The sequence below is a fragment of the Balaenoptera physalus genome (genome assembly GCF_965194825.1).
Source record: "Balaenoptera physalus genome assembly, chromosome: 2".
NCBI lineage: Eukaryota > Metazoa > Chordata > Mammalia > Artiodactyla > Balaenopteridae > Balaenoptera > Balaenoptera physalus.
This window is the reverse complement of record NC_138883.1, coordinates 166,493,789-166,517,071: the sequence shown is the minus strand read 5'-3', so window position 1 is coordinate 166,517,071 and position 23,283 is coordinate 166,493,789. Positions and strand designations below refer to the sequence as shown.

At 37.4% G+C, this 23,283-nt stretch overlaps 1 protein-coding gene, 1 long non-coding RNA gene and 1 pseudogene across 7 annotated transcripts in view; 2 read left to right on the top strand and 1 right to left on the bottom strand.

The window, feature by feature from the left end:
- The window catches only part of DNAJC1 (DnaJ heat shock protein family (Hsp40) member C1), a 194,577-nt gene that overhangs the window by 125,981 nt on the left and 45,313 nt on the right, over positions 1 to 23,283 (top strand). The gene's annotated exons all lie outside the window — the stretch shown is intronic.
- LOC309655029 overlaps positions 1 to 23,283 on the bottom strand; it is a 62,585-nt gene that overhangs the window by 13,638 nt on the left and 25,664 nt on the right. For 2 of the 5 annotated variants that reach the window (XR_014260555.1, XR_014260556.1), the window contains one exon: positions 4,879 to 9,855. The exons of 1 other annotated variant lie outside the window; for it this stretch is intronic. This is a non-coding gene — a long non-coding RNA (uncharacterized lncRNA). Of the gene's footprint in view, positions 1 to 4,878; positions 9,856 to 14,015; positions 14,245 to 20,193; positions 21,787 to 23,283 lie in introns of those variants that run through there. 2 more of the 5 variants (XR_014260557.1, XR_014260558.1) reach the window with 2 other exon arrangements.
- LOC309655019 (non-histone chromosomal protein HMG-14 pseudogene) lies at positions 14,238 to 19,170 on the top strand (annotated as a pseudogene). The gene has a single exon. The product of its transcript is annotated as a non-histone chromosomal protein HMG-14 pseudogene (transcript).

Genomic DNA, 23,283 nt, shown 5'->3' with positions numbered 1-23,283 from the left:
CATGAAATTATTTTTTAAAACACATATGTAATCATGTGAAGATTCAAAACTTAGAATTGTTTTCTTGTTCGCTTTAAAACCTAGATTATCTACATACTCTGTAACTTTAAATTTTAATTTAAAAAACCTCGAATACCAGTAATTTAAATCAATTAGATCTTTGTGTAGGTGTATATATAAAATATAATGCATATAATTCAGTTAAAAATGCACTTGTGTTTTAACCATGAATGGACCCAATCTATCTATAGCTGTTCCTCCCAAAACACACACAAACACACCTTGCATAATTACAGGTGGTACATATGCATGCATATGCAGACACACACTCAAACATTGGCGTACCTAAGTTCTCTAACACACTGGTTTTCTTTTCTTCTCTCTTTCCACCTCCGTCCCTCACTCCCTCCCTCCCTTCCTTCCTTCCTAGTGACATTTTACACATAACCTCAATATATGAAAGGCAGCTACAAAAGGCTGAGCTTCTCTGGTTAATGTCAAAATGAGGGAGGCTAGAGTCCCATCCATATGACCTCTTCCTCACCCCATGAGGCAAGGCATCTTGGAAAAACCCTAAAGTTCTAAGAAACATGGCTGCCCTCCTCAGTTTCACATTATTCCATATACACAAAAACTTAATGTTTTGAAAGAGTTATGGTGAGTACAGAAAAGTGAGTAAACAAAAACAACAGAAACAAAATCAGATTATTGTCAGAAAAGAGATACTTGAGTAGGTGTGTGAATGTAAACAGGAGAAAGTTATTTAAGTGGAAAAGAAGGGCATGTATCTTCATCAGGAAAACAACTTCCAGAATGCTGTTCCTATTTAAAAATGTTGATGGTAACACTTAGAGCTGTGAGCATGGGCCTGCGAAGTATTCAACAATGACTCTTGGTGGTTTCTCATTCTGCCCTTATGCCACATCCTCTTCATTTCTGTTTAGAATGACGCCAAACCAAAATTAAACCCCCAGAGTCATAGCAGTCAAAGATGGGTGGCATATTTTTCTTTATAAAATAAAAAGTCATTTATTTATATCCTGGAGTACTCCAGGATTGATCTAATTTATATTTTAGTAGCATTTAAGATAATATTCCCTATTTGTCATCAATGATTTTTCAGGAAGTAGTTTTTCAAGTATTTCACAGTGTTACTGCTTTTAAACCAGCCATCCTTATAAATATTTTTAGAATACCCCATGGTACTGGTAGGTTGGTGAATTTTTAAAAATTGATTCTTTGGAGGGAAAAAAGAAGCCTCAATTTGTAGCATTTGCCAATTTTACTGGTAATTTACTCTCATCATGGCTGATTTGAAATTATCAACATGAAGTCACTGAAAGTGGAGTTGGGAAGAGATGTGGAGCAGTAGTTTACCATTCTGTAATATTTCCATCATGTAGATACACTAGGTGTGAATATCCTCGAAGGCATACATAATAATAAAATGTAAAATAGGAAGCAATGAGTTTTGACTATTACCTTTTTTAGTATAATTTAATTAAAAGTTTATATAATTTAATTTTTAATAATGGATACGTTTAATAACTGGCTCACACAGTTCCTGAAACGTTGGCAATTGGCTCTCATGAGCTGGTTTAAGTGGGCTCCAGCACACCACTGTCCTTGGGAAAACTCCATTTTTTTACCTTTTACTGTATGTCTGATTCAGCCATCCTTCATCTGTCTCCGAGATTCACTACAGTTATGCAAATTATTTGACTATTGGTATTTAGGGGATATATAGAGGATATAAATACCAGCCTGTTTTCTGCTTCTTTTTATCAGTTTGTCTCTATTATTAAGGCACCTATTATATTATCCTGAAGTCATTTAATTTGTTACCTTCCTGTTACTTGCCTAGCAAGATGACTTTAAACCATTCAAAATGATTATCTTTCCCATGTCTTAACAACAGAACCAAAAGAAGCGAGCCCTAAGTACATTGGAGTATTGGTGAGATTTTTTTGTTGCTAGATCGTCACCTATCTAAAACTGCCTAGATAGATCTGTTTTATTTGTAAGAACAGGGTTTTCATTTTAAAAGCTTTTTAATGTAATTAGTTTGATAACAGCTGAAGTCTCCGGTGAAAGGTCCCAGTCTGTTACCCAGCGGTTAACTGTTTGTGTTCATCGTTGATAATAGCAGCTCGCCGCTGAATATTTTCATCATTCATTAGTTTACCCTTTAATAAAATTGTTTTACATACATTTTCTAAAGTGTATTATATTTTCAAAATAATTTGGCCATGGCCATATTAGATCTAGAATATCTGCCTTTTCCAGAAGATAAATTTGAACTTTGCCTGTTAGAAAATCTTATATTTTGCTGAATTGGCCCTTTGTAATAAAGCTGTTTCTCACTTAAGTAAAGCTTCAGGAAGAAAAGGAAAACTCTTTTTAAACATTGTCTCTGACTATTATAGAATGGATAGCAGAAAAGACATCCCAATGAATGATTTACTATATGGTGCTGTTAAAAGTGCATTTCGTGGTTTTCTTGATCATCAAGACAGAAAATGGCCAGTAGATTTGAGATCACGAAAAACTGAGATATTTATGTGTCTGGTAGTCTTATTTTGTTAAAATCCTGTTTTAAGTCTACTAAAATCACTTTCAACAAATATTAAACACATATATTTTGTAAGATTCTTTTAGAGGTATAACTTGTTTGATAACACTAGAGTACAAAAGATGTCAAATCTCTCAGTTTTTCCATAGAAATTTCTGACTTTAAGCCCTTCCCCATCAGGGTCTGTGAGAAGTCCACTGTTAGTCATTCTTTGGGCCCTGGCCCCTTTCCCAGTTGTCTCTCCGAAAAGAAGTCGCTCAGTCTGAGATTACTGCTTTGTTGATTACCTGAGAATGCCCTCTAATTCCTTCTGAAGTGAGTCCCCTTTGCTTGTCCTCCTGCTTTGGCCAGTGTGGTGTCTGTAGTCTCTGATACAGCAGGAGGCCCACTGGCAACTGCTGTCCCCATGCCGAGCTAACCAGGGGCCTCGCCACCGCTCTCAAGCTCGCCTCCAAGTGCAAGTATGTCATCGTATCCTGTTACCAATTTTAGGAACTCTTCTATCCCCCCCAGTTGTCTTGCTCTTTTCTTCAACGCTTCCATTTGCACTCAGATTTTCTTTTCCACCCTCATCTCTTCACACACAATTGGAGCCTAATGGCTTCGGTATGCACTGGATAGTTCTGAACTAGGACACATTTCTTTTAAGCAGTAAAAAGTAAACAGTACAGCAGGTTTTTATATCCTGCTGTATTAAATTCTTAGTAACTCATCTTGTTATAGAAGTTTTCTCTGAGTGGGAAAAGAGAATGAATATCACAGTCTTCAGTTTTACAGACTAAGATAAAATGAAAGCACAACATAAGAAACTACTTTTGTGTGGACACCAGATTTATATATCAGTTTGTGTATATCACATTCATGCATATATTCAAGTACATACGTGAGTAGACAACAGAATACTATGAGAATTAAATGAAACATACATAAGAGTGGCAGACACATCGTAGCCCTTCAATAAAATTAATCTTAATTAGGTAATTTTCTAAAAGAATTAATGGTTTTATGGTTCAGGTGGGTGATTACCAGCATGTGTTATCCTACTAATATTCTCTAACACTGTCTTTAGTTTCATAATGTCTTAAGGCTTTTTCCTAGATAGCTGAGAAACTTTTTTTTAAACAGTCATTTATTTTGTGATGGCTGTTTGACTTTAACTTTTATTTATAAATTTATTTTCTTCTTAGAAACTTTCTACAGTGGCAACAGTTTACAGTCAGTTTGAAGAATGCTAAGATAATTGATAAGTCTTTACAGTGGGTCTTTCGTTAAGCCCAGGTACCTGATAATTAATGACTGCTACCACACCACCTGCTCTCTTCTGCCTTGAATCTTATCACATCCACGTTGCTTTGAAATCTGAGAATCCTTTCTACTTCCTGACAACTAATATGCTACTAGTTTTAGTCTGACATCATATTACTGATTAGCTGAATACTATTTCCTTGTTTCTTTTTCTGTATCTCTAAATAAACCACTTTTGTCTTAGGATTATGATGTTATAGAAAAAATACTTAAATTTGATTTTTTTTTTTTTTTGCAGAGGGAAGGAGATCATAGAAAAGATGAATCATAAAAGTAAAATTTTGATAATATTTAAAATATAATTAGGCATACCTATGGAGAGAGAGTTTTTAAAAATCCACATTTGTTTCTCATCTTCCTTTTATAATGTAAGGGTTTTTTTCTGTATTCTGTAGTATAGGATTTAGTTTTTGTGTTTTGTATTATTTCCCTTGCATCCAGTCTCATTAATAATATAAGTACGTATTTTTAGGAATAAGCTGAGATATAATTCTTCTATTATAACTACCTGGTCACTTATGTTTTTCCTCTCCTCCACTATAAACCACCTGATGGTCGTGCTCATACCCTTTTCATTTTATATCCCCTGTAGTGTCTATAGGGTAAATATTAATTGAATTGAATTCACTTGTTGAATTAAACTGATTCCCACTAATTTACTTCACTCCATTACTCAATACCATTACATGTTCTTATCCTTTGTGTGTTTATCTTTCAAAAGATAATCTTACTTCCATGAGATTAAAGTTCCTGGGAGTATCTCACTATATTCGCCACTAGGAGTCACAGGGATAGGGTCAATTTATTTTGATACTGGATTAGATTCAAGTTTCTGGACCAGAAAAGCAGTTTTCCAGTGTCGTTCTTTTAAGAAGAGATAACTCTGGTACAACAGTATGGTTAGTATTGAGAAAATAATAACTTCCTCTGCCTGAATAAAATGCCCACAAGGCCAGAGTGTGTCCCTGACTGCTAATTTATTCATTGGTTGAGTGGATCAGTTTATTCTCTCCCATGATAAAGGGTTACATGTAGAAGACCCTTTATCAATATACCATGAAATTCACTTTCTCATGACTCAGAGATACTTAAAGTAGAGAGGAGAGTGAATTCTTGGAAGAAAGACATGTTGAGCAAAGACACAAAGGTAAGACATTTCAAAACATGTTCAGGATAAGATGGCAGACCATTGTGTCTGGCTTCCAGAACACAGTGGGAGTAGACTGTGACCTGAGGCTGGAAGGACAGGTAGGTAACAAAATACACAAGTTTTTGAATGCCAGGCTAAGAAGTTTACATTTTATATTTTAGGTAGTAGGGAATCTTTGGATTTTGAGCTGGAAGGAGTGAGGTGGTGATGTGCTCTGAGTTTTCTTTTTTTTTTTCTGGCCATGCCACGCGGCCTGTGGGATCTTAGTTCCCCAACCAGGGATTGAACCAGGGCCCAGCAGTGAAAGTTCCAAGTCCTAACCACTGGACTGCCAGGGGATTCCCAATGTGTTCTGTTTTAGAAAGACGACTCTAGCAGCAGTAGACTGAAACTGTGGAGTGAGAGTAGAAAGAAAAGAAATTCCAGAAATGATACGGAAATAAAGTTCAGATTTGCCTGTAATCATAGCTAACTAGTCAGTAGTGGAGCCAGGGCTTAAATGGTCTGTCTGACTCTAAAACCAATACACTGTGCTCCCCTACAGTGTAAATGTGGTCACCCCTCAGTATTCCAAGGGGACTGGTTCCAGGACACCGCTCTCAACCCCAGGACACCCAAATCCACAGATGCTCAAGTCCCTTTATTTGTGTAGTATTTGCATATAACCTATGTACATCCTTCTGTATACTTCAATCTCTGGATTACTTACAATACCTAATACAATGTAAATGCTATGTAAATAGTTGTACCTACAATGTAAATGCTGTGTAAACAGTTGCTATCATGCAGCAAATTCAAGTTTTGTCTTTTTGGAACTTTGTAGAATTTTTTTTTCTGATTATTTTCAATCCGGAGTTGATTGAATCTGCACATGTGAAACCCACAGATACAGAGGGCCATCTGTATACTGTTATTATAATTATTTAAATGTTTATTAGGAGAGAGAACCATGACTTTTCATTTTTATGTCCCAGGGTCTTAGCACAGTGCCTAAAAAAACAGTGGAAACTTCATTAGTTCAATCAATAAACATTTATTGAGCACCTACTAGGCATTGTGCTAGGGTGTGCATATAATTCAGCTCTAGTAGATTACTGCCAGTTTTACGAAGTAATTATAACCAATGTATGCATACACACCAATTTATGAGAGTTCCTGTTGTTCCATATCCCTGCCCACAGTTGGTATTTATGTCTTTTTTTCATTTTAGCTCTTCTAGTGGGTGGTATTCCAATGTGGGTTTTTTAAACAATTTTTTTTAATTGAGGAGAAATTCACATAACATAAAATTAACCTTTTAAAAGTGAACTCTTCAGTAGCATTTACGTTCACATTGTTGTACAACCACCTCTGTCTGGCTCCAAAACACTTCATCACCCCAAAAGGAAACTCTGTACCCATTAGGCAGTTGCTCCCTATTCCCTACCCCTGTCCCCACCAGCCTATAGCAACCAGTAATCTTCATTTTGTCTCTGTGGATGTACCTATTTTGAATATTTCTTTCTTTCTTTTTTTTATAAATTTATTTATTTTTATTGTTGGCTGTGTTGGGTCTTCGTTGCTGCGCGCGGGCTCTCTCTAGTTGCGGCCAGCGAGGGCTACTCTTCATTGCGGTGCGCAGGCTTCTCATTGTGGTTTCTTGTCTTGTTGCAGAGCACGGGCTCTAGGCACATGGGCTTCAGTAGTTGTGGCATGCGGGCTCAGTAGTTGTGGCTCGCGGGCTCCAGAGCGCAGGCTCAGTAGTTGTGGCGCACGGGCTTAGTTGCTCCATGGCATGTGGGATCTTCCCGGACCAGGGCTCGAACCCGTGTCCCCTGCATTGGCAGGTGGATTCTTGACCACTGCGCCACCAGGGAAGTCCCTGAATATTTCTTATAAATGGAATCATACAGTATGTGAACTTTTGTTTCTGGCTTCTTTCACTTAGCACGTTTTGATGTTCATCCACATTGTAGCATGTATCAGTCCTTTTTATGGGTGAATAACATTCCATTGTATGTGTATACCACAATTTGTTTATCCATTCTTCAACTGATGGATGTTTGGACTGATTCTACCTTTTGGATGCTGGGAGCAGTGCTGTAATGAACATGTGTGTACATGTATTTGTTTGAGTACCTGTTTTCAAATCCTTTGAGTACATACCTGAGTGGAATTGATGGGGATATATGATAATTCTATATTTAGCTTTTTGAGGAGCCCCTAATCTGTTTTCCATAGCAGCTGAACTCTTTTACCAGCAGTGTACAAGAATTTCATTTTTTCACATATCCTCATCAACACTTGTTATTTTCTGTTGTTGTTCCTGTTGTTGTTAAGCCATCCTAGGGTGTGAGGTGGTATCTCATAGTGGGTTTGACTTATAATGTTGAGCATCCTGTCATGTGCTTGTTAGCCATAAGTATCTTCTTTAGAGAAATGCTCTTTTTTTGAAGTGGGTTGTCTTTTTGTTATTAAGTTCATTGTATGTTCTGCATATTGGATATGTGATTTGCTTATCAGATATATGATGATGATTCACAAATATTTTCTCCCATTCTGAGGTTTTCTTTTCACTTTCTTTAAAATGTCCTTTCGTGCACAAACTTTTAAAATTTTGATGAAGTCCAATTTATCTACTTTTTCATTTGTGGCTTTTGGTACTATAGCTATGAATCCACTCTCAAGTTCTAGGTCTTGAACTTTACCCTTTTGCTTTCTTCCATGAATTTTATCGTTTTAGTTCTTATATTTAAATTTAAATTGTTGATCCATTTTGCATTAATTTTTTTGTATACTATTCAAATTCAGCTTCATCCTTTTACATATTATACATAATCTCAGCAGAATTTGTTGAAAAGACTTCCTTTTCCTATTAAATGGTCTTGACACCCTGTCAAAAATCATTTGACCATATATGTGAGGGTTCATTTCTGGGCTGTCTGTTCTATTCCACTGGTCTGTATGTCTGTCTTTATGCCAGTACCACACTCTTGTTTTTTTAATTAATTTTTTTTAAATTTTATTTTTGGCTGCATTGGGTCTTAATTGCTGTGTGCGGGCTTTCTCTGGTTGCAGTGAGCGGGGGCTACTCTTCCTTGCGGTGCACAGGCTTCTCATTGCAGTGGCTTCTCTTGTTGCAGAGTACAGGCTCTAGGGCATGCGGGCTTCAGTTGTTGTGGCACGTGCGCTCAGTAGTTGTGGCTCCCGAGCTCTAGAGTGCAGGCTCAGTAGTTGTGGCGCACGGGCTTAGTTGCTCCGTGGCATGTGAGATCTTCTCAGACCAGGGATCAAGGCCCTGCAACATGTCCCCTGCATTGGCAGGCAGATTTTTAACCACTGCACCACCAGGGAAGTCCCCACACTCTTTTGATTACTGTAGCTTTGTAGTAAGTTTTGAAATAAGGAAGTGTGAATGCTCTAGCTTCTTGTCCTTTTCAAGATGGCTTTGGCTTTTGGGTTCACTTGAGATTCCATATGAATTTTATGGAGATAAGTTGCGGAGAGCGGGGGCTACTCTTCATTGTGGTGCACGGGCTTCTCATTGCAATGGCTTCTCTTGTTTCAGAGCACGGGCTCTAGGCGTGAGGGCTTCAGTAGTTGTGGCTCGCGGGCTTCAGTAGTTGTGGTGCATGGGCTTAGTTGCTCCACGGTATATGGGATCTTCCTGGACCAGGGCTTGAACCCCATGTCCCCTGCATTGGGAGGTAGATTCTTAACCACTGCGCCACCAGGGAAGCCCTTGGTGGAGATTTTTTTGAATCTGTAGATTGCTTTGGGTAAAATTCATATTTAACGATATTGTCTTTTAGTCCATGAACATGGGATGTCTTTCTACTTACTTATGTCTTTAATTTCTTTCAACAATGTTTTGTAGTTTGTATTGTACATGTCTTTCACCTCTTTGGTTAATTCCTAAGTATTTTATCCTTTTTGATGCTATTATAAAAGGAATTGTTTCATAATTTCCTTTTCAGATTGTTCATTATTAGTGTATAGAAATGCAACTGAGTTTGTGTTTTTTGTTTTTTGTTTTTACTTCTTCCTGTTTTTATAAACCCAGTTTATTCTGGCTTTGTTTTCTCTCTCTGTTTCTATCCCTCCCTTTGAAATCCCTCAGTGCTAACCATCCTAGTCCAGTATCTCATGACCTCATGACTGCTAATAGTTTCTTAACTATTATCCTATCAGTTCATCCTGTTTGCTTCTCTCTGATTAGAACTTTTAAAATACAATTTCACTGGGGAGTCACTCTTTCCTATGTTCTTACTCATCTTACTTCCCTTATCTGAATTCTTATAGCACTATTTCTGTACCACTTAATCTTATATTTGAGTGTATAGTGCCTTGAACTACCTAGTATTCTATTGGTTTTAATTTTTTCCAATTAGAAAAAAAACAACTTGCTGACTGCCTGCTATGTGGGAAATAATGTGACTGGGTGATACAATGATAAATAAGACGTACCCAATTTTGTCCTTAATATTAGATAGCATTTATTAAGTGGCTACTATGTGTCTGATACTATTCTATGAACTTTATATATAACTCAGTCCTCACAGCAACACCATGTGGTCTACACTATTTTCTTCATTTTACGCAGGAGAAAACTGACGTACAGAGAGGTAAAATAACTTTTTCCAAATTAGTTAGCTAATAAGTGACAAAACCATGATTCAAACCTACTTCACTAGCTTGAGAATCCATGCTCTTAGCTACTACCACTATATTATCCAGTTGAAAAGGTAAGACAGAGACCTAAATAAGCATATTTTGAGGTTTACTATAACAGCTTTGTGAGAAGGTTAAAGAACTTTTACAGTTCAGCAGATGGCAAGATTACTTCCACCTAGAAAAAAAACAAAGGCATTATGAAGGATTTGGAAGTGGGGTGGGGAGAAACATTCCACAGACAGGAACTTGCATGATATAAAGCACTCTTGAGAGGAGACTCTTCAGAGCATATTACCAGGCACAGTGAGTAATGTAGTTTAACTGCAAAGGATGCTTGAAATGGTAAAGGGAAATAAGTTTATAAAAGTGGGTTGCAGCCAAGTCATAGTTCTTGAATGTGAGATTAAGATGTTTAAGTCATATTTTGTAAGTAGTTCAGTGATATTTTAAAGTCTGTATCATAGAAATGTTTGACTCTCATTATGCAAAAGGTCAAAGAGAGGAGAAGGACTAACTAGAAAGTTATTGCCATAGGTTAAGTAAGAGATAATGAAGTCCTGAATTAGGTAGCTAGCAGGGAAAGTAGAGACTGGAGGAGAGACTATGTGAACCTTCTTGAATCTTCAAGATTTATCAACTGATGGGCTATACAGCAAGGGTGGGGCTGGGAGACTAAAAATGACTAGTGGGTGGTTGGAAGAGGCAGATGCCATTAACAGAGATAACAAAGAGCACAGTTAGGACATGACAGTTTGGGAGAAAGGAAGATATATAATCAGTTTGAGACATGCCAAGTTTATGATGCCAGTGGAAGGAAACATTCAGCGATAACGTAAATTTTTTTTTTTTTTTTTGGCTGCATTAGGTCTTAGTTGCAGCATGCGGCCTTTTCGTTGCTGCGCACGGCCTCTTTGTTGTGGTGCACGGTCTCTTCATTGTGGCGCTCGGGCTCCTCTCTAGATGTGGCTCACAGGTTTCTCTCTAGTTGTGGCGTGCGAGTTTTCTCTCTCTAGTTGTGGCACGCAGGCTCCAGAGTGCGTGGGCTCTGAAGTTTGTGGCATGCGGGCTCTCTCGTTGAGGCGCGCAAGCTCAGTAGTTGTCGTATGCGGGCTTAGTTGCCCCACGGCATGTGGGATCTTAGTTTCCCGACCGGGGATTGAACCCAAGTCCCCTGCATTGTAAGGCGGATTCTTTACCACTGGATCACCAGGGAAGTCCGATAATATAGAATTTAAGAGATGAAAATTAGAGATATAACTATTAGAGACCTTGGTGTACATTTGATACCTAAATCCAGGGAAGCATGTAGAGGCAAAACATCTAGGGGACATATGGAAAAATCAGAACCACCAAAGGAATATTCCCAGGGTAAGGAGAACCAGAAGATTACGGTGGATTAAAATAGGAAGTGAGAGAGTGGAATGTTTCAGAGAGGTAAAACAAACGTGGCAAAACATCAGCATTTATGAAATCTAGGTTGTGAGAACATGAGTTTTTGTGCTTATACATGCTATTTCATATTGTTTTTCCCTTAGATCTTTGTTTTTCTTTGCTTCTATAATTGGCTGTTCTACTTCAAATCATTTTCTAGTTGTTATATCTTACAAGTGAATTCTAGATTCCTTCATAGCACTCAGAAATCACAGACTGTGGTATCTACACACGTTATATAGACACGGATAAAGTGAACATTAGGTTATTAGACTTAAGAGTAAATGTAGATTAGCCCTCAATAAGGCTCCCTTGGCAGATTTCTAGCAGCATAAAAGGCAGAGCTGATATGAATGAGCCCTGCCCTTCCAATATAAGATTAAGTATTACGAACAAAAAAAATAATCATAGCCTTGATTAAAGGAATAAAAGGGAAATCCAGTTTTGTTTTAATGCCAGCAACAGCTCAAAACCATAGCCAAAAGCAGGAAATGACACCACAGAATATTAGCCTTGGTGCCTGGGGTTTTAATACTCACTTGGAGCAAAAATTGTGCCTTTGGGTCCACAGGCAGCTGGAATTGAGCCCCCTGCATAAAGCCTAGTCTCAAAGGGCTACTGTTTTGTGAAAGAATGAGAAAAATTCAGTGGTCCAGAGCTATTAAAACCCTTAGGACCCTGACAGAAGCCAATGCCAAAACTGTTCTCTACCACAAAACTTAGGGCTTTGTGAGCTCCTGTTAAGGAAGTATTTTTTAAAAAATCAAAAAACCTCAGTGAAGATGTGCTCACAATATAAACTGTGAGGATAGTCAACAGATGTAACAAAGAAGAAAACTGTCCTTCTAAGAACAGGAGATAAGAAACCTAATCTGAAAGATGCCATAAAACTAATCATTTTTAAATAAACAAAGAGATAAAAGAAGGAATAAAACCTTAATGAAAGAACATGACAGGATAAGAGAAGAAAAAGAACTATAAATGAAATGTTCATTGATTTTTTTTCTTTAACGGTTGGATTAAACTGCTGAAATGAGAATTAGTGATTTGGAAGATGATCTGGTCAAATCACCCAGAATACAGAACCAAGAGATAAGGAAGGAAAATATAAGAATGCTTAGGAGACATGGGAGATAGAATGAGAAAGTACAGCAATATCTATCTAATGACAGTTTAGAAGAAGCGAATGGGAGATGCAATATTACCATAAAATAATGGTTGAGATTTTCCAGAATTGACAAGAAAGACAAGTCCTCATATTTAAGAAGTACACAGTATCCTGAACAGGATAAATAAAAACAATCCACATTTAAACAAACCATAGAGAAACTGTTCAACATTAAAGCAAACAGAAAATTTTAAACCAATTGTAGAGCAAAAACTAAAGAACACCAGTTATACTAACAATTACCTTCTCATCTGAAACAAAAGATATCAGAAAAAGATAGAAAAATATCTTCAAATTGCTTAGAGAAAATAATTGTCAACTTAGCATTTTATACCTTGTTAAAGTATTAGTTGAGAATAAAATAAAGATATTTTCAGAAAAATTAAGACTTATTAATTTGCCATTCACAGACCCTTACTTTGAAGGCAAATAAAGGGTATACCTCAGCAAGAAGAAAATTGAATACAGAAGGAAGGAGAGGGCAGCAAGAAAAAGTTCTAACTCAAAAAAAATAATAAACATGTTGATAAATCTTAAGCACTGACTGTAAAAGAAATTATTGTAATGATGATGACTAATTTGGAGGGGGTTAAAAACAGTATGACAGCAAAACTTAGAAGATGGGAGAAGGAAATCAGAAACATTTTAGCATCCTTAGCATCCTTGTATTGAGGGGGAGGAGGATAGAGATACTAATTAGACTTTGTCAATGATTATTTTTTAACTATAGGGGTAAAACTATAGTATGTACAATTTTCAAACCAATAGGTGGAGAAAAACACAGTAAGAAAAATAGAATATAGGAAAAGAGAGAATAAAAGATACATAAAAGAAGATACAAAAGCATAAGTTAAGATAAAGAATAAATCCAAATATTTCAGTAATCACAATACATGAAAGTAGTATTTTCAAATTGAAAAACTAATACAAAATGTGGCCACATGTTATTTATAAGAGAAACATCTAAAACACAGTGTCACTGGAAGATTATAAGTAAAGGGATAGAAAAAAATCAGAATTCTGACCCTTATAATCTTTATGCATCTAAGAACATAACCCAAATTTACATGGCAAAAAAATACACAAATACCACACCTTCAAGGACCAGATAACCTCTATCTTATATAGATATTCTAATATTTGTAGAGGAAAAACTCCCAAAGTTCTTTTATGAGGCTAATGTAAATCTTAATTTCAAAATTAAATATGTATTATGAAAAGGAAGAGATCATTGTTACATATGAACATAGATACAAAAATTTCCTAAAAATGTTAGATATTGAGTTTTAAAATGTCATTTTCTAATACCTGAGGTTTGCTTTAAAAGTTTCTGCTCTGTTAAATGAGTATGATAGTAATACCAACTTTGAAACATGTAATATAGGCAATCCACCTGGGCTAGCCCAGCCTAGATCAGCCATCTCTGAGTGTCCCACAGACTCATGTGATAAATAAATGCCTGTTGTTTTATATACTGAGATTTTCAGTTGTTTGTTTTGTAATAACAAGCTAATACATCTGGCAAAGTTAAAATTTAGATGTTGCCAACTATGTGGAAGAAAAATGGGAAATTTCCATTGCTTTTTTAAAAATATTTATTTTATTTGCTTCTTGGCTGCGTTGGATCTTAGTTGCGGCACATGGGATCTTCGCTGAGGCATTCGGGATCTTTTGTTGTGGCGCGCGGTCTCTTCATTTCGGCGCTGGGGTTTCTCTCTAGTTGTGGCGTGTGGGTTTTCTCTCTCTAGTTGTGGTGCGCAGGCTCCAGGGCGCATGGGATCTGTAGTTTGCGGCATGCGGGTTCTCTAGTTGTTGGGCACGAGCTCAGTAGTTGTGGCGCGTGGGCTTAGTTGCCATTGGCATGTGGGATCTTAGTTCCCTGACGGGGGATTGAACCCGTGTCCTCTGCGTTGGAAGGCGGATTCTTTACCACTGGACCACCAGGGAAGTCCCAAATCTCCATTGCTTTTGATGGGAAAGTGAATTGATACAATTACTTTGGAGAAAAGTTTGGTGATACCTAATTGCAAATTTGAAGATACCCATATCCTATTGTCAGGAATCAGTAAACATACAAGTAGGTAAAGAGTCATTTAAAGGATATTCATTGGCGGGAGGAGCGGCAGCGGCCAGGCAGCCCAGCTTCGCGAAGGCTCTCGGCGCGGCCCGCAGCCCGCAGGCACCCAGCAGGCGCCAGCCCCGCCGCCACGATGCTCAAGAGAGTCAGCTCCAAGGAGGGGGCGGCGAAGGAGGAGCCCAGGAGGAGATCGGCGAGGTTGTCAGCTACACCGGTTCCTGCAAGAGTGGAAACGAAGCCAAAAAAGGCGGCAGGAAGGGATAAATCTTCAGACAAAAAAGTGCAAATAAAAGGGAAAAGGGGAGCAAAGGGAAAACAGGCTGAAGTGGCTAACCAAGAGACTAAAGAAGACTTACCTGCAGAAAATGGAGAAACTAAAAACGAGGAGAGCACAGCCTCTGATGAAGCAGGAGAGAAAGAAGCCAAGTCTGATTAATACCACGCAGCCGGTCCTGTCAGTGGTCCCTGTTTCCCTTCTTGTACAATCCAGAGGAATATTTTTGTCAACTATTTTGTAAATGCAAGTTTTTTAGTAGTTCTAGAAACATTTTTAAAAAGGAGGGAATCCCACCTCATCCCATTTTTTAAGTGTAAATGCTTTTTTTTAAGAGGTGATATCATTTGCTGGTTGTTTATTTTTTCGTACAACCAGAAAATAGTGGGATATTGAATATGGGAGGCTTTGATTGTCTTGGGTGTCAGCTTAACATTCCACAGATGGGGCGGTAGCTTTTATATCCTATAATACAAAGCATACTTAATGGCAGTTTGGAGTCAGTTGTGCATTTAATGTCTTAAACACTTTAAATTACTACTCTTCCCATGTTGTTTTGGTAGAATTGTTTCCTAAAGCAAACCACTCACCCCTTGATCTTGGCTCTCCTGGTCAGGATTTTGTGCGCTCTGTAACATCTTTGGTCGTGGTAGTCCAGTTCTTCTAGTAACTGTTAATGTGCTGTGAATGATTGACAATTTGAGTATGTAGTGTATATGATATTAAATTGCAAATTAGTGGGGCTTATGATGTAACAGCATATCAATATTTGAAGATATTGGTACTTGATATCCTGTGAAGGAAAATTTGCCTCCAAATTTTAAGCTGGAAAGTCACTGGAATAACTGTTCAGAAAAGAATCACAACTACATGATTTTTTAGATTTTTGGTACGTATGTTGAGAATTGTGTACAAATTGAAATGTCTGTGTACTGATCCTCAAAGCAACCAATAAAATCTCAATTATGAAAGAAAAAAAAGATTCATTGCAGCATTCTAATAGTGAAAAATTGGAAATAACCTAAATGTCCATCAACAAGGGGAATGAACAGATAAATGAATTACATATTATAGTCAAATAATGTATAGTGAATAGCGCCCTCCCAAAAAGGGCACTATTCGTGTCTACCCAGAACTTCAGGATATGATCTTATTCAGGAATAGGGTCTTAGTTAATATGAGGTCATACTGGATTAAGACAGGCCCTGAATCCAATAACTGCTGTCCTTATAAAAGGTGAAGATACATAGAAACACACAGGAGAGATTGGAGTGATACAGGTACAAGCCAAGGAACACAAAGATTACTGGCAACCACCAGAAGCTAGAGAGAGGTGTGGAACAGATTCTCCCACAGAACCTCCAAAAAGAACCAACCTTACCAACACCTTGACTTTGGACTTCTAGCCTCCTGAACTATGAGGGAATAAATGTTTAAGCCACCCAGTTTGTAGTGTAATGTTTTATGGCAGCCCTAGGAACTAATACTACATAGCAGTTTAAACGAATGAACTAGAACTATATGTATCAATATGGGTAAATCTTGAAAACTAAGTGTCAAATGGGAAAAAGTATATCCCATTACAATTTATGTAAACCCAAGGCAGACGGTGGGGGAGGGAGGAGACTGTGACCTCCAGTAAGCAAGTGATAGTGACTGGACAAAGTGGCTTTGAGCTTCATTTTAAAGATGAATGAAGTACACTGAAAACTACAAATCACTGGTGAAAGAAACTAAAGAAAAATAAATGGAGAGGCATCTTGTGTTCATGGATTGGAAGACTTACTACTGTTAGACGTGAATACTACTCAATCTACAGGTTCAGTGCATCCCCATCAGAATGGAGTCTCAAGGGACTCCAAATAGCCAAAACAATCTTGAAAATAAGAACTAAATTGGAGGACTCATATTTCCTGATTTCAGAACTTACTACAAAACTATAGTAATCAAAACAGTGTGGGACTGCCATAAAGACAGACATATATATCAATGGAATAGAATAGAGTAAAAAAATATCCCTCGCATATATGTCAAATGATTTTCAACAAGCGTGCCAGAACTGTCCAATGGAGAAAGGACAGTCTTTTCCACAAATGGTGTTGGGAAAACTGGATATCCACATTGAAAAGAATGAAGTTGGACCCTTGTTTTACACCGTATAGAAAAACTAACTCAAAATGGATCAAAGACATAAATGCAAGAGCTAAAACTATGAAACTCTTAGAAGAAAACATGGGGAAAGCTTCATGATATTGAATTTGGCAAGATTTCTTGGATGTGACATCAAAAGCACAACAACAAAAGAAAATATAGATAAATTGGACTTCATCAAAATTAGAAACTTCTGTATATCAAAGGACACTATCAAGAGTGAAGATGGAACAGAATGGGAGAAAATATTTGCAAATCATATATCTGATAAGAGATTAATACACAGAATATATAAAGGACTCCTACAACTCAGCAACAACAAAAAACAGCCCAATTCAAAGATGGGCAGAGGAGATATACTGATGGCCAATAAGCATGTGAAGCGATGCTCAACATCATTAATCATTAGTGAAATGCAAATCAAAATCACAGTGAGATACCACTCACACCCTGTAAGCATGGCCATGTGAAAAAGAGGGGAAAAGGAAAATAACAAATGTTGGCAAGGATATGGAGAAAATGAAATCCTCATAAATTACTGTAACGTATGTAAAATGGTTCAGCTGCTGTGCAAAACAGGTTGGTGGGTCCTCAGAAAGTTAAGCATAGAGTTACCGTATGATCCAACCCTTCCATTCGTAGGTATATACTCAAGGGAATTGAAAACAAGAACTCAAACAAATACATGCACGTGCATGTTCATAGCAACACCATTCACAATAGCCAAAAGGTGGAAACAGCCCAAATGTCCATCAATTAATGGATAAACAAATGTGGTCTAAACGTACTATGGAATATTACTCAGCCATAAAAAGGACTGCCACATGTCACAACATGGATGAACACTGAAACATTATAAGTAAATAAGCCAGAAACTAAAGGTCACATATTGTATGATTCCATTTATATAAAATATCCAAAGTAAGCAAATCCATAGAGACATAACGTATGCTATGTGTATTTTACCACAATAAAAACCATGAGTAAGGGCAGGTTTGTGACAGTCCTGGGAGCTGGGTGGGAAGCGAAAGCCGGAGGGGAGCAGCATGGTGGCCCAGGCTGGTAGGAAGCAGACAGCAGACTTCCCTCACCCCCACCTCCCTCTGGAGGGCTATTTGGAAATTCAGTAACCCACGGCTAACATTTATTAAATATTATTGGCCTTAATATATGTCCTTAACTTACAGCCTCACTTCAAATGATGGTAACTTTATCTAATTTACCATCGTGTGGTGCCAGATCTTTCCTGAAATATTTGAATAATCTCTTACTCAGGTAGTGTTACGGACCTATAATGTTTGTGGAACTGGAACGCTTAGCTGCACTGAGCAGTGAGAACACAGCCTCCGAAGCCCTCGTCCAGCTGTTGCTCCTCCCATTCTCTTCTCCCCTAGCCTAGTTTTTGGTGTAGGGCTGTACCAACGGCTCTTAGTATTACTGTCTTTTGAACGGAAGCTTGACTCTTCCCTCCCTTAGCCGAAGCGAGTCTAGTCTGCTTGGTTACGTGCAAGAACTGTTCAGTGCCAAATTCCAGCCACTGTCAAAATGGCCGGAATCTTTATTTCCGTCATTCACTCAGCTAGTCAGTCAGCCATTCATTCAACATAATTATTATAAGCCTGCTATGTGTCAGGCACAGTGATATGTATGCTCAGATAACCAAGGAGTTTTCCATGCCTTTTCATTTGTTGGTACACATGAAGGAATAACAGAGTACTTGATGTACTATTATTGTTCAAACTAAAAAAACTATTGACTGGTATTGTTTGTATGTAAGTGGAAAGCATATCAGCAGCCATAAATTTTTAAGACTGAGTAAGGAGTGAAGAAAATACGACAGCTGAATAGCTTTCTCTGGAGAGTAAGGAAAATATGCACCAGTGAGAGAAAAATCACAACTGTTAAGAAAAAATGGGAAAAGAATCTAAAAAGAATATAAATGTACATACGTGCGTATATATGTATGTGTATATATATATATAACTGAATCACTGTGCTGTGTACCTGAAACTAACACAACATTGTAAATCAATGATACTTCAATAAAAAATTCTAATTAAAACTACCCCATCTAAAAGTGCAATTAAATATATGGTGGCACACATATGGGTAGGAAGGTATCATTTTATGACTTGATCCTGGTGTGAGATTGGTTTTTATACTTTTCACATCCATTTCCCTTATCCTGGGAACCATCTTACAGACATACACCACTGGTCATAAGGAAATCTGGATAAAACACAAAAATTTAAAGCCTTCACAAAGACGCAGCTCTTCAGTGCACACTTCCTCTAAGTTTTTATTTTCACTTAAAAAGCTTCTAATAGGTTTGTTTGTGGTTTTCTAGATGTCAGTTCAAGTCTCCTTGAATTTGCAGAGATGAGTAAAGACCTAAATAACACATATTTTTAAAAATTATTATGATTTTATAAACTGTTCCTCTTTATTATATTTTTCCTAGCTGTATTCTTGTCTGTATCCCTTTTCTGCAAATTATGTAGGCCTTCCCTTGTTAGTGGTTAATACTTGAGACTATCATATGGTATTCTTTCAGTCAATTTAACAAGTGTTTTCTGAGTACTTAGTATGTGTCTAGTGTCAACCAAAAAATAATGCAGGAGGCTGCAAATAAGAAAAGTGTTTATTTGGGGTCTTAAGGATCACAAATCAAGAGACACAGATTCTGGTAACTCTGAAAGAATGTTCCGAGGAAGAGAAAGAGTCAGGGGCTTATTAAAACAAAAAGCCAGAGGCTGTTAAAAGTTGCCTGGTGAGAATTATGATTGACTCTGACCTGAGTCAGACAGTATTTGTCCTTAAGGGATGACAAATTTGTTCTTATTTATTTATTTTATTGTTTTGGCTGCGTTGGGTCTTCATTGCTGCGCCCGGGCTTTCTCTAGTTGCAGCGAGCGGGGGCTACTCTTGCTTGTGGTGCATGGGCTTGTCATTGCGGTGGCTTCTCTTGTTGCGGAGCATGGGCTCTAGGAGTGCAAGCTTCAGTAGTTGTGGCACGAGGGCTCAGTAGTTGTGGTGCATGGGCTTAGTTGCTCTGCAACATGTGGGATCTTCCCGGACCAGGGATCGAACCCATGTCCCCTGCATTGACAGGCAGATTCTTAACCACTGCACCACCAGGGAAGTCCAGGGATCACAATTTGTTTTAGGGTAGGGGTCTGATAAGTAGATAGACTGTCACAAGTTATTTTAGGGTAAGGGTCCTATAAGTATCTTGAGTTTCTGGCAGGTGTTCTGGATGACTTCATCAGGTCCAAAGGTCAGATTCCATCCAGGCTGAGACCTGCATAAGTCATACTTCCTTAATGGCCTCCCAGCTCCATTTAAGAGAGCTATCAAAAAAAAAAAAAAAAAAAAAAGATTAAATCTAAGTCATTTGAAAAAAAAAAAAAGAGCTATCTGAGCAATACTGACTCTATTTTTATTTTCCTTTCACACTAGGACTTTGCTATCAGATGACATAAAACTGGAAAGGAAATTATGACATTTATACTAATTTACAGAATTTGCAAGTATTGTCCTGACTATGATGCTGTCTAAAATTATGATCCTACCTTAATTTTGTAGAAATATTTAAAAGGTATCCCACTTTCAACAGTTTGGCTAAATATGTTTTTATGATATTGCATGATACAATAATATATGGTCACTGTCAGTGATAACACTTTTATTTGTAATTTAAAAAACTCAGAATGGATTACTGGGCTAAAATTGGGAAACCTGAGATCTTATCTCGACTCCATCACTGATTGCCCAGTGAACCTGAAGAAGCTTTTTCAGCTCCTGTAGGCTTCAGTTTCTTCTGTCTTAAAAAGAGGGTGTTGGGCTAGGTTGTCTCTGTGACCCTTTGTAATTCTAAAATATTATTAAATATTACAGCCTATAGATAAACCATTGAAATGAGGCTGTTTTAAGGGAATATAACTACTAAAAGTGTTACCCTTTAAGAAAGCTAGTTAGATTCCAGTGTACATACATGATTCCAGTTACTAAACTAAGAATCAGGTGTCATTCTGTTGAATAATATGACCTTTAACAAATACTGGATGCACTATAGTTGAACAACATGGAAAGAGTACTACAAATTTCCAGCTTCCCCCGTACTATTTACCAATACATCCTTTTATCATGCGTCCTGACTTTTTAAAAATCCCTTCGGTTTCTTTTGTTTCAGTTATTTTTTCTCAAATAGGATGATGCAGAAAAATTTCTGCCTGTAGACAGAATAGTTGGTCCTTGAGGTCACATTTAATGTTAATAGCTATAAATCTATAAATTAAAATGCCCCTTAAGACATGAAAATGTCTCTGGTGGAATTCTAACTTTACGAAGCAAGAGATCTACATTTTGAGTATCGCTAATCCTAGAGAAATATGTAATTATTGTCATTTTCCACTCATGTATGCGTTATCCACTTCTAATAATACATATAGAACTTACTGTCCTACCTCCAAAGGGGCCTGGTATGCTTCCCACCTATTTTTCCTTTGGGTTTTTCAACTTTTTCCCAAAATACTCAGTAATTATTCACTGACTTTATAATGTGCTCCAGGCATTGAGAATATATGCATGAAAGGCATAGTTCCCTAAGCGTTAGGAGATTATAATCCATACAAAGCAACAGTTATACAAAGAGGCCATCACAATATAATGCAATAATTTTTATAAAAGTATATATAGTTATGGAGGAAGCATAGCAGAGGGAGTACTTCAGTATCTTGGGAGTTAGAAAGGCTTCACAGAGGAAACTTATTCTTAATGTAGGAGTAGTTATTAGATAGAAAATGCAGAATAGTGTATTCTAGGCATAGGGAAAATATTCAGAAAGGCACAGTGATATGAAACATCCTCCATGTTCAGCCAGTAGTTTCAGATGTCTGAAGCATTAGGATAGGAGGCAGAGATTAAGATGAAATAAAAGTGGAGAGGTAGGCAGGGACCAGATACCCAGTCTTTAAAGGCCTTGCATAGGAACTTGGATTTCTTCCTAAAGGAAATGAGAAAAATTGGTGGATTTTTAATAGTGGATCAAATCTGGGATGTCAAGGAGCTTACTGCCTATGTTGTCTTCCAGGTTTTATGGTTTCAGGTCTTATACATTCAAGTCTTTAATCTGTTTTGGGTTAAGTTTTATGTATGGTGTAAGATAGTGGTCCAGTTTCATTCTTTTGCTTATGCCTGTCCAGTTTTCTCAGCACCATTTATTGAAGAGACTGTCCTTTCCCCATTGTATATTCTTGGCTCCTTTGTCATAAATCAATTGACCGTATATGAATGAGTTTATTTCTGGGATCTCTGTTTTCTTCCATTGATCATATATATCTGACTTTATGCCAATACCATACTGTTTGGCGGGGGGGGGGGTGTCCATTTATTTTTCATACAATTTTTCATTCATTTTTTCCATTTACGGTTACTACACAATATTGGCTGGGTTCCCCATGTTGTGCAATACATCCTTGAGCCTGTCTTGCCCCCAGTAGTTTGTGCCTCCCTCTCCCCCACCCTTTTATTGCCGTCCGCCCGCCCCCCCACTGGTAACCACTAGTTTGTTCTCCATATCTGCAAGTCTGCTGCTTTTTTGTTTTATTCACTAGTTTGGTGTGTTTTTTAGATTCCACATATAAGTGATATCATATAGTATTTGTCTTTGTCTGACTTAGTTCATTTAGCATAATATCCTTCAAATCCATCCATGTTGCTGCAAATGGCAAAATTTCATTCTTTTTTTATGGCTGAGTAGTATTTCATGGTATAGATATACCACATCTTTATTCATCTGTTGATGGGCACTTAAGTTTGTTTCCGTATCTTGGCAATTGTAAATAATGCTGCTTTGAACATTGAGGTGCATGTAGCTTTCGAATTAGTGTTTTTGTTTTTTTCAGATGTGTACCCAGAAGTGGAATTGCTGGGTCATATGGTAGTTCTATTTTTAGTTTTTTGAAAACCCCCCATACTGCTTTCCACAGTGGCTGCATCAGTTTACATTCCCACCAGCACTGTATGCGGGTTCCGTTTTCTCCACATACTCACCAACATTTGTTATTTGTGTTCTTTTTGATGATAGCCATTCTGACAGGTGTTAGGTGATATCTCATTGTGATTTTCATTTGCATTTCCCTGATGATTAGTGATGTTGATCATCTTTTCATACGCCTCTTGGCCTGCATATGAAAAATCTGCATTTCCTCTGGAAAAATGTCTGTTCAGTTCTTCTGCCCCATTTTTTAATCGGGTTGTTTTTTTGATGTTGAGTTTTATGAGCTATTTATATGTATTGGATATTAATCTCTTATCAGTAATATCATTTGCAAATATTTTCTCCCATTCAGTAGGTTGTCTCATACTATACTGTTTTGATTACTGTAGGTGTGTAATATAATTTGAAATCAGGGAGCATGATGCCTCCAGTTTTGTACTTCTTTCTCAAGATTGCTTTGGCTATTGGGGGTCCTTTGTGCTTCCATTCTAATTTTAGGAT